Source organism: Parasteatoda tepidariorum, chromosome 9, assembly GCF_043381705.1.
Source record: "Parasteatoda tepidariorum isolate YZ-2023 chromosome 9, CAS_Ptep_4.0, whole genome shotgun sequence".
Classification (NCBI taxonomy): domain Eukaryota; kingdom Metazoa; phylum Arthropoda; class Arachnida; order Araneae; family Theridiidae; genus Parasteatoda; species Parasteatoda tepidariorum.
In genome coordinates this window covers 23,369,080-23,382,107 of record NC_092212.1, presented here as the reverse complement: position 1 = coordinate 23,382,107, position 13,028 = coordinate 23,369,080, and the positions used below count along the sequence as shown (strand labels likewise).

The window sequence follows — 13,028 nt, the reverse complement described above, 5'->3', positions numbered from 1 at the left end:
TTCCAGCCTAGATGAAAACTGTCTAAATTTTTAAGATTCCAGGTAATGCATCACTGGAGTAAGTTTTTAAATATTAAAAAAATGGATCACAAACGCTTTTTGTTTTCACGAACTCTAGCTTTTCTGCATATTGACGTTTTGCTCCATTTTCAAAATCAGCGTAGACAGCGCTGGCTTTAGATAGATTACACTTCACCTAACAGTCATGAGTAACAGTTGCAAACTCACAACAGTTATAAAAGTATCATAATATTTGCAAAAAAGCATCATTTCATATTACGACAGGACAGGGTTTCAATGTTTAAATGCAAGGGCAGAAATTGAATTAAATTGATTATTCTTAAATTAAATCAAAAACTTATTTTGTATTTAAAAGAAATTGAATCCAAATGTTAAAGTACATTTTTTCGTTTAAACAAACAAATTAAATCAGTCAGCAAATGAGAAGTTACTTTTAAGACTTGAAAAAAAACCTATCTGAAGCTAAGAATAACTTATTTCTTCTTGCGATTTTAATAGTTATTAATGTATTTTAAATTTTCATCACGCTATTGTGATTAATGCAAACGCACAAATTGAATTAAATTAATTATTCATGATTTAAATTAAAGACTTATTTTGTATTTAAAAGCAAATTTAGCATCCAAGTACTAAAGCAAATTTTTTATTTTAGCAAAAATTTAAATCCATCAGTAAATGGAGCCATTGCTTTTGAAGCTGGAAAAAACCCAATTAAAGCTAAAACTCGCTTATTTCTTCTTTCGATTTTAATAATCATTAATGTATTTTGAAGTTTAATCAAATTATAGTGTTAAATTAAAACGCACAAATTTAATTAAATTCCTAATGTTTGAATTAACCCCTTGGGAACGAGTGATTCTGAAAAGCATTCGTATAAAATCAGAATCAAGTTGTAATTATATAAAAACCGGTAGCTTAAATGTAGTCGTTGCTAATTTGACAGACTTACTTTGCTTTTATTTTAATTATTGTTAGTTTAATCATATATATAATCAATGTTAATTCAAAGTATTACTAAATAATTTTATTTTGAACAAAGTAATGGTGAATTAAAAAAATCAAACAATTATAACTCCGCCCACAAATAAACTGCTAAAGAAATACTTTGATTACCAGTTATATCTTTTTACGCTGATTGATACGGTTGGCTGGCTCGTATTTGTGACAGTCGGCGCGAAAGGGTTAAATGCAAAAACTTATTTTGTAAAACTTTAATCAAATTATATTGCTAAATGCAAAAGCACAAATTGAATTAAGTTAATTATTCTTGAATCGAATTTAGAGGCTTATTTTGTAATTATAAAAAAAATTGCATCTTAATACGAAGGTGAATCTTTTTCGCTTTAGCTAAATATCAAATCAGCAAATGAGCCGTTACTTTTGAAACTGGAAAAAAAACCATTTGAATCTAAAACTCGCTAATTTTTTCTTGCAATTTTAATAATTATTAATATTATTTTAAAATTTAATCAAATTATAATTTTAACTGCAAACGCGCAAATTGATTAACATTTGCCATCACCCATCATTTTTAAATTGATTGAAACGCTAACACTTAATAACACTGCTACTTAGGTATCTCCATACAGGAAAATGGACTCATTTAACTATCAAAAATAACTGCCAAATATTGCTTCAAATGAGCACAAATGCTTAAGAAGGCTAAGATTAAAGCAGATAAATAAACTTTTTTGACGAATGAAATTGCAAGATATTTTTAACTTTAAAAAAACCATTTTGTTTATCGACATTTTTCGACTAATAAAAAAGTTCGCTTATCGATAACAGGGCGATTATCGCAGTCAGTTATTTTAATTTCTTCGGCAACCTTGGAAAGTGAGATATCTTAAGATTGAAAAAAATTGAGGTCAGTAACATATAAGCATATCTTTGGTCGAGATTTTACTGCTAATAACAAAATATTTTTTTTTCAAAAGCAAAATATAAGAAAAAGTTAAATTATCACATCGCACTTCTGCTACTAAGTAAACAAGATTTTGTACCTTACAGATGACATGGAGGATATGAATTATTTAGAAATTGTGTATAATAAAAACATTTTTATCCAGCAATATCGAACTAGCTGAACATCTGTTCTTCGTATAAGACTTAAAAAGAGGTAAATAATACTATAAAGTCTAAAATTATCTAAAAAATATCTGGCTAATGAATAAAAAATTATATAACGAGATAAATTAACACGTTGAATGCCATGCGGGTCACCGGTGACCGGCACTGAGATTTTGTAGCTCCACGGAGGTTTCGCCAGTCACCTGACCGGCGAAGCCAAGATTATTAGAAACACATCATTCGAGTACATTTTTAATGCTTTGAATTTTTTAATACAATTATCGTTACTAAAATGGTTTGAAGAAATTAATGCAACGATCACACAAAAAAGTTTTATTTATAGCACAGAGATGCCAACTTGCGCCGCACAGCGAATAAATATTTTCAATTGGAAGATTATTAATTGTGATTTTTGGTTTAATAAATTCAATTTAGTAAATTTTTATCGACCGCTATTTCTAAACAATTCGTAGGCTTAGATAATTCACCACTTTGTATAGTTATTTCTTGCTAAATCTTTTTTTAAAAAACTAGCCGAATCTGCGTAAAACTTGCAAATTTAGTTTGAAGTTCTGGCCAGACATTCCATCGTGTTAAAAATAAAAGCACGAGACAATTTATGGAACTACAGAGAGTTGTTGTTGACCTTCTGGCGAGACGGGCAAGCCATGTAAAAATAGCTAAACATTCCATCGTGTTAAAAATAGAAGCACGAGACAATTTATGGAACTACAAAGAGTTGTTGTTGACCTTCTGGCCAGACAGGCAAGCCATGTAAAAATAGCTAAACATTCCATCGTGTTAAAAATAGAAGCACGAGACAATTTATGGAACTACAGAGAGTTGTTGTTGACCTTCTGGCCAGACGGGCAAGCCATGTAAAAATAGCTAAATATTCCATCATGTTAAAAATAAAAGCACGAGACAATTTATGGAACTACAGAGAGTTGTTGATTTTGATTAGAAAAGTTTTTGTTTTGACTTTAATTTTTATACTAACCAGTTACGGATTTTTCCATTTATTTATCAAGATTATTACTAACCCGTCACGGGTATTTTAATTTAATTTAATTTTGCTTAGTTTATGTGTGGTTATCAAAAAGTTTTGTTTTTATAAAAAAAGAACTGTTTCTTTAATGTAGCTTGATTAGTTACAATACTGAGGAACAAATTTTTTAGTGAATTTATAAACAGATTTTTTCTTTCCTAATTTTGATGTGGGAATTTCAGATCTAAAATTGATTTGCTCCTAAAGTTATAGATTTTTTTGAATAAAATTTCAAGTCTATTTTTTGAAGAAACAATCTATTATAAAGAAGAGCTATTAGCGGTATATGACAATAGACAGGGGAACCTATGCAATTTTAATCCTGACAATATGCTCTAATTCTCCTAGAAGTTTGTCCCAATATTTAAGGACCCCTGTTAAATACAGCGTTTTTAAACTTTCGTCAAAAAATAAACTAAAAAGGGTATTTAAAAATGGCTTTAGCCTGGAGCGAGAAATCGATTGCAGATTCGAAACCAGCAATACGAATGTATCTAAGATCAATTGACAAATCTCATGCAACAGAATACAAAAACAAAATCCTTTTCCAGTGTAATCAATCAATTGATATTAATCAACAATCAATTAAAAAGTAAATAATGGCACTATTGAAAAATCAAATAATTTTGCGCTTTATTTAATATTGCTCGTTCTATTTTTCTGTGTTTTATTATTACTCATAATAGTTAAAATCTATAACAGTCAAGTGATTTTCAGATGAATTTCTCGTTAAAACATTACTTCTTGTTTCCCTTACATTTAACATTGTCATTTAACATTTTTTGTAGGATTATAAAAACATGTTTTAAAAGTGTGAATAAGCACGTGATTTAAGAGGGCTTTAGAATTATTTCTCTTTCAAATGCGTATTTACGTGCCATATTTTTGATTTTTTTTTACTTCAGCTTATTTGACATAACGAATAACGATAAATAACGTACATATATCCCAATATAACTTAGATTTGATTCATGAGAGCTGTAAGCTTGCAAACATCATCTTCTAAATAATTGAAAAAAAGATAACAGAATCGTTTTTAACAATGTGTAACGTAAAAAACTATGAGAAAAACTACGTAAAACAATGAGCAAAATTCATTTTCGGGTGTCTCTTCCGAATGCATTAATTGAAATTTTAGCAAGAGCTTTAGAATGAGGGCCTGAACTTGCCCCTTACACCCGTTGTTTGAATTTCAGGACTTAAGCATAAACAGTTCTGAATTATAAGAGAGAAACACTCACGCTTTATTATAGACTTTTTTTCAAATTCGATTTCTCAAGAACTTTTCAACCGATTTCTCTCAAACTTTATTTTTTGCCACATAAAATTACATTACTTAAGAGGATATAAAAAAATGCATACCTTTCATTTAAAAAAAATTTTCAACCACCATTAAATAAAATAATAACTATTTACAAAAAACTATTTTTTTAATGGAATTATCTTTGGATAAACGACTTTTATAATTGTGTGCAAAAAATTTTCAATTCGCTTAAAAAGTTCTCGAAATATGGCAAAATACACATAAAATAATGTCTTTTAATTCCTGGAATCAAATTCTTAGAATGTGACAATCCCTTTATAATCAGGTGGTCTAAAATCCGAATCCACCGAAAGAAAAGTATGTTTATTCAGAGAAAGTACTTTTTGTGCCTGAATTCACAACTTAAAGTTATGTCTGCACTAATTAATTAGCATATTTGAGGTCACCCCCTCATGCCACTAAGATTGACTCCCAGGACGTGAAGATCCGATCATTAAATCAAAAGTTATTCAGATGCTTTTTTTTTTAAGATGAATTTAAAATGTGATATCACATTTGAAAATGAAATCTCTTGTGCATTTTCCAAACGTGAAGAAAATGATAGTTGACAGTAGAATTCACTTATCAACATTTGTCATCAACCTCCAATTGCTCCAAGAATTGCTTCTTGATCAATTAATTCAAAGCAACCCACATGTGTTTTTTAAAACTACAAGTTAAAAAGTTAATAAGTCTTGAGCTTATAATCGAACCGATTTTTTTATATGCGAACGAACACTTTGTACATTTTTTCTACTCACCTTCGTAATTACGAGTTTCTAAATCTTATACACTGTTAGAAATTTCTCAGAAAAAATGGTTAAATAACAATGTCTTTAATTGTTATTTTTCCATATTCGAATAAAGCATTCAAAGAATCTTAAATATATGGTATTCAAACTGTTAACTGAGAGAAAAATCGTTTATTAACTGTTTTCACCTAATACGGTTAAACAACAAGAATTTTATCGCACCAGCGTGACTCACCTAATGAAGTCACTTAGTTACTTGTAAAGGGGTACATATTATAGCCGAGATGGCTAAGCTGTCAATCTCGTGAGAGACAGATCGGGTGTACGAATCCCAGCGTTGGCATCACAATATTTCCTCCACGTGAAAAGTTTCAAGTGGCTTGCACTCCGCAATTTGTGTCCCTGGGCTGTTAGAATACGATACGCAAAGATGGCAGCTCCATTAAGCTGCTAAACAATCTCCTATGTCCATTAAAAATTCTGTTTTTACCGTTTTGAAACCATGCTAATTGTAAATGGTTTAAAAACTGTATAGTTTCGTATTTATGGTTTTTTAACCATACTTGTTGTAAACGGTTTGAAAACCGTTGAGTTTACAAATGTTGTTTACCGTTAACTTTACGTTTAATTGTATGGACAGACTGCTTCCTGTTATTTTACCACAATTTTAGAATGAAAATTATAACAGTGTAGATTTCGAGCATCAAGAAATTGAGAAAATACAAAAAAAGCACTTAATATTGCAATAAATTTCGAACAACTTAGAATTCCAAAAAAAAGAACACTATGTGTTAAGATCATTAACAAATAAGTATTTAAAATGGTCCTATCAATATGTTAAATTTCAAGTTTGTAGTTGCATTTCAGCGAACATTAGATCGCTCAACATGTTTTTTTTTTTATAATACAAGTTTAAAAGTAACTCAAACTAATAATCGAATAGTATTTCTTTTTATTCCAACAAACTCCTTGTACAGTATTCTACACACTTCATTATTACAAGTTCCTAAATCTTATAGATGTTGAGCATCTAAGTAAAATGTAACATAATACAAAAATAATTGAAGCATATTCACAAAAAAGCAGTTAAAATTGCAATAACTTTCGAACAAATTAGAATTTCAGAAATAAAAAAATTAGTTCATAAACAAATATGGCCCTTTCAACGTGGTAAATTTAAACACTGTAGAAGTAGTGTAAACTACAACGTGTAGAATTTAAACACTGTAGTCACGTTCCTACCATCTGCGGAGCAGCCCGTATGGTATTTTTTCAAACAAGTTTAACAGTTAATAAGTCTTGAATTAATTAGCGAATGTTCATTTTTTATTCCATCTTAATTCCTGCGAACTTTTCTATGCCCATTAGTAATTTCAAATTTTTAAGCCTTATAAATTTTGAGCAGAAAAAAAATTGCAACGCTAAAGGAACACCTAAAACAGCGCCGGTAACGGCTATTACGATTTTTTAATCAAGATAGATTCTCTTAAATATTTCCATAATTACACCGAAATACATGCAAAGTAAAAAAAAAGCATTAGCCTGTCCTAACTCACAGTTTTCTATAAAACTGCTCATGGTTTATTTTTTTTTTGCCTTTAAGTTACCCAAACGATAAAGAACGTGCATAAACCATAGTTTCTCAGGATTTGATTAACTATCTCATTTTTTTCTCTAAATAGTGTACAAAATAAAAAACAGAACGCTAAAACAACTTTTCAATTGAATTTTAAATAATATTCGGATTTTTACATATAATATGGCTTAATGACTTGATAGGCGACTTTGAAATATTCAAAATTATTTCAGCAAACGATTTTATTTAATAATCGTATTCAAACAACCAACCCAATTTTTGGTTTGCGACTACCAGCATTCAACTCCGGAGCCTTGTAATTTTGAAGCCACCCAGAAGACAAAGGAACTTCTGGATCAAGTATTGGAAGTTATTTGCCTTCGTGGAGGAGTTTTCGAAATACGTATAGGTAAACAATCTTTCTTTTAATTACAAATGTTCTAGAAACTTTTACACGGCAATACTCTTTGCTCAATTTGTAAGTTCATTCATAAAGCTTTTAGAAATGATGCAATTTTGACTCTTGCAAAATTTACATAGACTAAAGTCAAATTGAGAAAACAAAACCTTTTTTTTTTCCTTTTCAATTTCACTATAATTAACATGCGTTCCTATAAGAGCATTGCAATATTATAAAATAATTTACCAAATTACTGGTTTTAAAATTAGAAAAAATTTTATAACTTCCTCTCCTGATTTTGGTCAATTCGAATTATGAATGAACAAAAATGCCATTATAAAATCTTTAACCATGATCTTTCAAATTGTGCCAACAATTTTGCCGTGTAAAATCTTCCAAAATATTAGTTGTCAACCGAAATATTGTATCAATAGTGTAAGTTTAGAAGTGTTTCCAAAATTTTGTCCAACCCCAATATATAAGAGATGTGGTGGCTCAGGGGATAGAGTGTTACCCTTCCAATGAGGCGAGCCGGGATCGAATCCCAGCGATGACTGGTCGATACGAATTCCACTCCCGGCTCGTACCGACCATAGTGCTGACTCACAATATCATCAATGTTAGACGAATCATGGCGTAGGAGTCTCTTTCCATCAAGCTAACCGTATGAGGTTTTCGTGATTTTCCTCACCATTTAACCATCACCTCCTACATCAGAAAGCCTCCACACGGATTTTTATAAGTAGTCGGCGCAGACTATTTAAAAAGTGAACCAGTTGTACGCATGAACCCAAAACCTTTTATAAAAGAAATTGAGAGAAATTCACCATATATATTTGAGAATTGAATCTATAGTGGTTGACAAGTGAATAAGACAAACCAATAATATTCATAAATAAAACGAATTTTTAGTCATATATTTGCTACCACTTTCTTATTTTAGCTATATTTTGTATTATGTGACTCGTTCGGAAAGTGGATATCCTACGCAGTGGTCTGATCGGACTACTTATAAAAAACCGTGTGGAGGCTTTCAGTTATAGGAGGCGTTGGTTTAACACCAATGCGGATTAGTTCCACCTCCACGAAGGCAATTTTCTCCCAAAGCGTGATCCAGGAGTTCCTTGTCTTCTAGTTCGGGTTCAAAATTACAAGGCTACTGAGTTTAACATTAGCAGTCGTAAACCCAAAAAAATTGGGTATGCTGTTCAACGACGGTTATAAAATAAAAAATTAAAACCCAGTACCCATGATTTAGGAATTTGTATTCTTATTATAAATATATATATATATATTTGCAAGCAGCTTTCTTTTTAGTAATTCGGGACATGTGAGAACAAATTCTTCAAAAGGAAATTTACATACATATAAAACTAAATATTAATATACATATAAAACTACAATAAGCATTAAGAAATTAAACATGCTAAACCTATACTTAGTTAAAATTGTATTTTAACTCTATATCATTATTATAAGCAAAGAAATTCATCCAGTACTTACGAAAATCTCTAAACATGAAGAACTCTAAGTATTTAATCTCTGACTGATATTGAAATTGCGTTTGATTTAAAGTGGTTTTAAAGGAACCTAGCGCACTTTTTTGCTGATAAGCATATTCAGCAAGTTCAAAAACTGATTAAGTCGATTGAAATCATACAATATTATATTACATTTTGTAAACTCATGTTTGTGAAAATTGCAACACCATGAAGGACTTACGCGAGTGAGCAGAAATTTTCAGGAAATGTAAAGTAGAGCATGATATGCAAATGATTAGAATTTCAGACCCGTAGCGCATGCGTATGTTGAGCAGCGCCCTCTGAACGGCGGATGGATTCCAATAAATAGACGACTGTAGCCAAGCGAGTATGGTTATCTGCTAGTGGTAAATGTTAGCTTAGTCATTACTTATGCCTATTCGACGAAAGAGAGCGAGATTTCAACAACTTACGGAGTTTAAACGGGGGAGAATCATCGGCCTTCGTGAAGCTGGATTATGTTATCGTGCAGTAGCCGCTCGTGTGCAGCGTAACAGCAGCACAGTGATGCGTGTTTGAAAGCAGTGGATGGACGAGTGTCGGACAACTCGGAAATCCGGGAGTGGACCCTGAAATGTCACGTCAGCTTGCGAGGATAGACACCTGTTCGGCGTTGCGCTAACGGACCGTACGGCTCCCTCTAGACAACTGGCAGCACGGTGGTCAATAGCTACAGGTGCCTCATTGTGTACTATATCAATTCGTAGACGCCTGCGGCAGCGTGGACTGCGTGCAAGGACTCCTTTATACAGGATCCCCCTCACGCTAAACCTTCGCCGCCTGTGGCTGCAAAGGGCCAACCAGCATAGGAACTGGCTTGCTGATTGGCAGCGTGTCGTGTTTTCTGACCAATCTCGCTTCAATTTGTGGTACCATGATGGCCGCATTTGTGTCAGACGCTATGCCGGTGAACGCCATCTTCTGGAGTGCGTTATCGAACGCCACAGTGGACGAACACCCGGCGTTATGGTCTGCGGTCTCATAGCATATCATGGACGATCTCAATTGCTACGAATTGTGGGTAATCTGAACAGCAACCAGTACATCAGTGAAGTTCTACAGCCCCAAGCTGTTCCCTTCCTTCAAGCCTTGCCAGGTGATGTATTTTAACAATACAATGCCTGCCCTCATATTGCTGGGACTGTTCAATCCTTCCTTGCATCGCAACTGGTACAACTTCTTCCTTGGCCGGCGTATTCCCCGGATATGTCGCCGATTGAACATGTGTGGGATTTCGTTGGCCGGCGTCTCGCTCGTAATCCTCGTCCTGTTGCTTCTACAGACGAACTTTGGGTACGCATACAAACAGTATTGAATTCTCTTTCTCAGACAGACATTCAAAGTTTGCTTGACTCCATGCCATGTCGTGTAGCAGCACTTATTGCGGACTGTGGTGGTTACACAAAATACTGATTTCGATCTCTTGTTATTGTTTGTTTGCTTTGAAAGTTTAATCATTTATTTGTACCACTACCACTCAACTGTGTATTAAATTTCATTCAATTATGACGATTCCTTCATGGTGTTGCAATTTTCACAAACAGGAGTTTATAAACAATCCATAATGTTGAGTTAGACCAAAGACTTTTGAACGCTAGTAAGTAGTATTGATATTAGGGTGGTTTTTATTGAAAAGGCGAAAATTTTTATAGAATCCATCTCGGCAGCTCCTAAAAATTCGGTGCAAAACTATTATTTAGACAGTGTCAGCTCAATTAAGTAATAATTTAATCTCGCCAAAGTTTGAAAAGAACGCGACTTTTTTTCAAGCCATTTCACAATTTTTTGCTATAAAATCTGAACGGGAACACAGATCTGAACTATTTTATAAATATTGTTTTTAACTTCATCTTTTGTAATTAAAACTTGCTTGAAAATCGAATAGATTAGAAAATACAAGAGTTTTTTTTTTCCTCCATATTTTCATGTGTAGATTGTATAATGAAATGGACCACCTTGAATAACTTAATAACTTTTGATCTAATGATTGTATTTTCACGTCTCAGTCTTAATGGCTTGAGGATCTCAAATACAGGGTGACTTGTTTATACATCAAAGCCTTTATACATGGATAGAAATCAGTTTATAGACTTTATCCTTCATTTACACATTCTTTCACAACAGTAAAGTCTACACTACACTAAAGTCCTTCACAATAGTAAAATCTACACTACACTAAAGTCTTTCACAACAGTAAAGTTTTTCGCAACAGTAAAGTCTATTACCAGCATTCATAGGGGGTGGCTATTCGTGAAACTGTGTCCATTCCATATTTAATTAAAAAAACTGTTTGTTACACTAGAAAATTAAAATATTAAAATTATTTTACAAAGGCTACAACTAATTTAGAAGTTTATTTAATAAATTGATTAATCCACTCTGAAACGTCATACATCCAAATTATTCTGTCCAGTGGCTTTAGGAGTAGCAAATCATAATTAGTTTCTACCTAAAAAATTAAATCAGAGCTAATTCATGAATCAAACAAAATTAGTTTTCGAAATTGTTCAAAAACTTTTTAAAATGAAGTTGAAGGAATAAATGAGAAAAATGGTTATTATATATATTACTTAAATTATATACCATATTATAACCATACCATATTATAAATTATAAACCACATTATATACCATATTATAACCGTACCGTATTATAAAATATATACCATAATTACCATATTACTTAAATCTGCTTTAAATTTATCAGTCTCTTTTAAAAACTCTTTATAATTGGAATTGTGCGGAGGGGTGGCGTAAAAAAAGAGAAAGCGTTTTGTAAATTAGGAGTTTATTTGCGTTTCCCTTTCGGGAGTAGAGCGTAGACTGTAATGGCGTACAAACATAGACAGCTTGCCAAGTTGGCGTATATACAGTGTGCCAAGTGGAGATGCTCCGTCGCCAAGAGTGTAGCTTACAAATACGGAACAGGAATTATTACTATAAAACCTAAGAATCTGATTGGGAAAAATAATATTGGAAAAAAACCTTATTGGCTAAGTTTGAATTAAAATCTATACTCTTTTTTAATTAGAAAGTTAAAATAATTTCTTTTGTTAAAAAGTTTAAATGCAATTTTCCTATCTTCATTAATTTTAAGAGTTAAATCTAGAAAATTTGCTGAAAATTTTCAAATATTAGTTTTGTCAAGAATTAATTCACTTGAATAATTTTGCTTTGCCAAATATCAAAATCGTCAAAATTTATAACCAAAAGATTATCAAGAAATCTGAGAAAGAAGGGATTTGTAGGAATTTTAGCAAATGATTTAACGAATCAATATTCTTGAAGAAATGGAAAAATATTGCTAACATTAGTATTAAATTTTTTTTCCAATTCAGTTGGCCAAAAAAACAATCATGAATAAAATTGTTGTTTTGGTTAATATGAGCAAGAATTTTCCAGCTCTGTTCAACAATAATATCATTAAGATTAAGTAAACAAAAAATTTGAACAAGGTCCACAAGAATTTCATTAGTTGGAAGGGAAGCATATAAGTTTTCGAAATAAAAACGGCATAGTCAATATCATTTAAAGTTTCTAGTGTTTTTGGAACATGTATAGGGTAAACCAACAAGTGAAGGTACACTACCCAGTGAAGGAAAATTTCAAATATATTGAATCTGAATCAAATTATAAGAATCTGAAAGTTTTTCTTTGGATTGATTGGTAACAATAGCTTTCTGCCAAACAATAGGAAGTCATCTAGCAATGTTTTGGATTACCTGGTTAAATAGACTTCTCTGGAAAAATTTATGAATTTGTTATTATCTCTGCAACACCTTGTTTCTATGAAAAAATTATAAGGTGAGTGTTTGTATTAATATGTTTGAAGTGGAATTGATTGCATGTAATAGTTTTATTTTTCTCACTGTGAAAAAGAGAATTCAAAATATAGTTTTGGAAGTTACGTTTTAATTTTTTAAGTATCATAGCATAATAAAGTACTGAGATAAGGGGGTGTTTATTCACTGGATCACCGAACAATGAAAAACCAGTGAAAGAATAAGTGTTCCTTTACTGGGTTTTTTTCTAAGTTAATGAAAATAAAAGATAAACTTTAAATTTCTTGTACCTTTAGTGATGTTCCGTATCAAAAGTATGTTAAAAATACAAAAAACAACTTCTAACCAGTGAGGGAACAGGCATGTTCCTTTACTGGGCATAGATTTCCCAGTCAATGAACAGTATGTGTTAATATGTTGACACTTTAATTTTCAATTCATGATTATAAAAAAAAGTTAACATTTTCCAAGTATTTATATGTTATAATTTCAAGAATAGGCTTGTTTTTAAATATTTGTATGGCTTATAAATTCAT

The 13,028-nt window shown here is 31.6% G+C and overlaps 1 protein-coding gene across 1 annotated transcript in view; it reads right to left on the bottom strand.

Moving 5' to 3' along the window:
• LOC107454778 (clavesin-2) overlaps positions 1–8,733 on the bottom strand; it is a 356,878-nt gene extending 348,145 nt beyond the window's left edge. The window contains exon 1 of the transcript XR_011637683.1: positions 8,674–8,733. The gene's annotated coding sequence lies outside the window, so the exon portion shown is untranslated. The remainder of the gene's footprint in view (positions 1–8,673) is intronic.
• Positions 8,734–13,028: the final 4,295 nt, after the last annotated feature.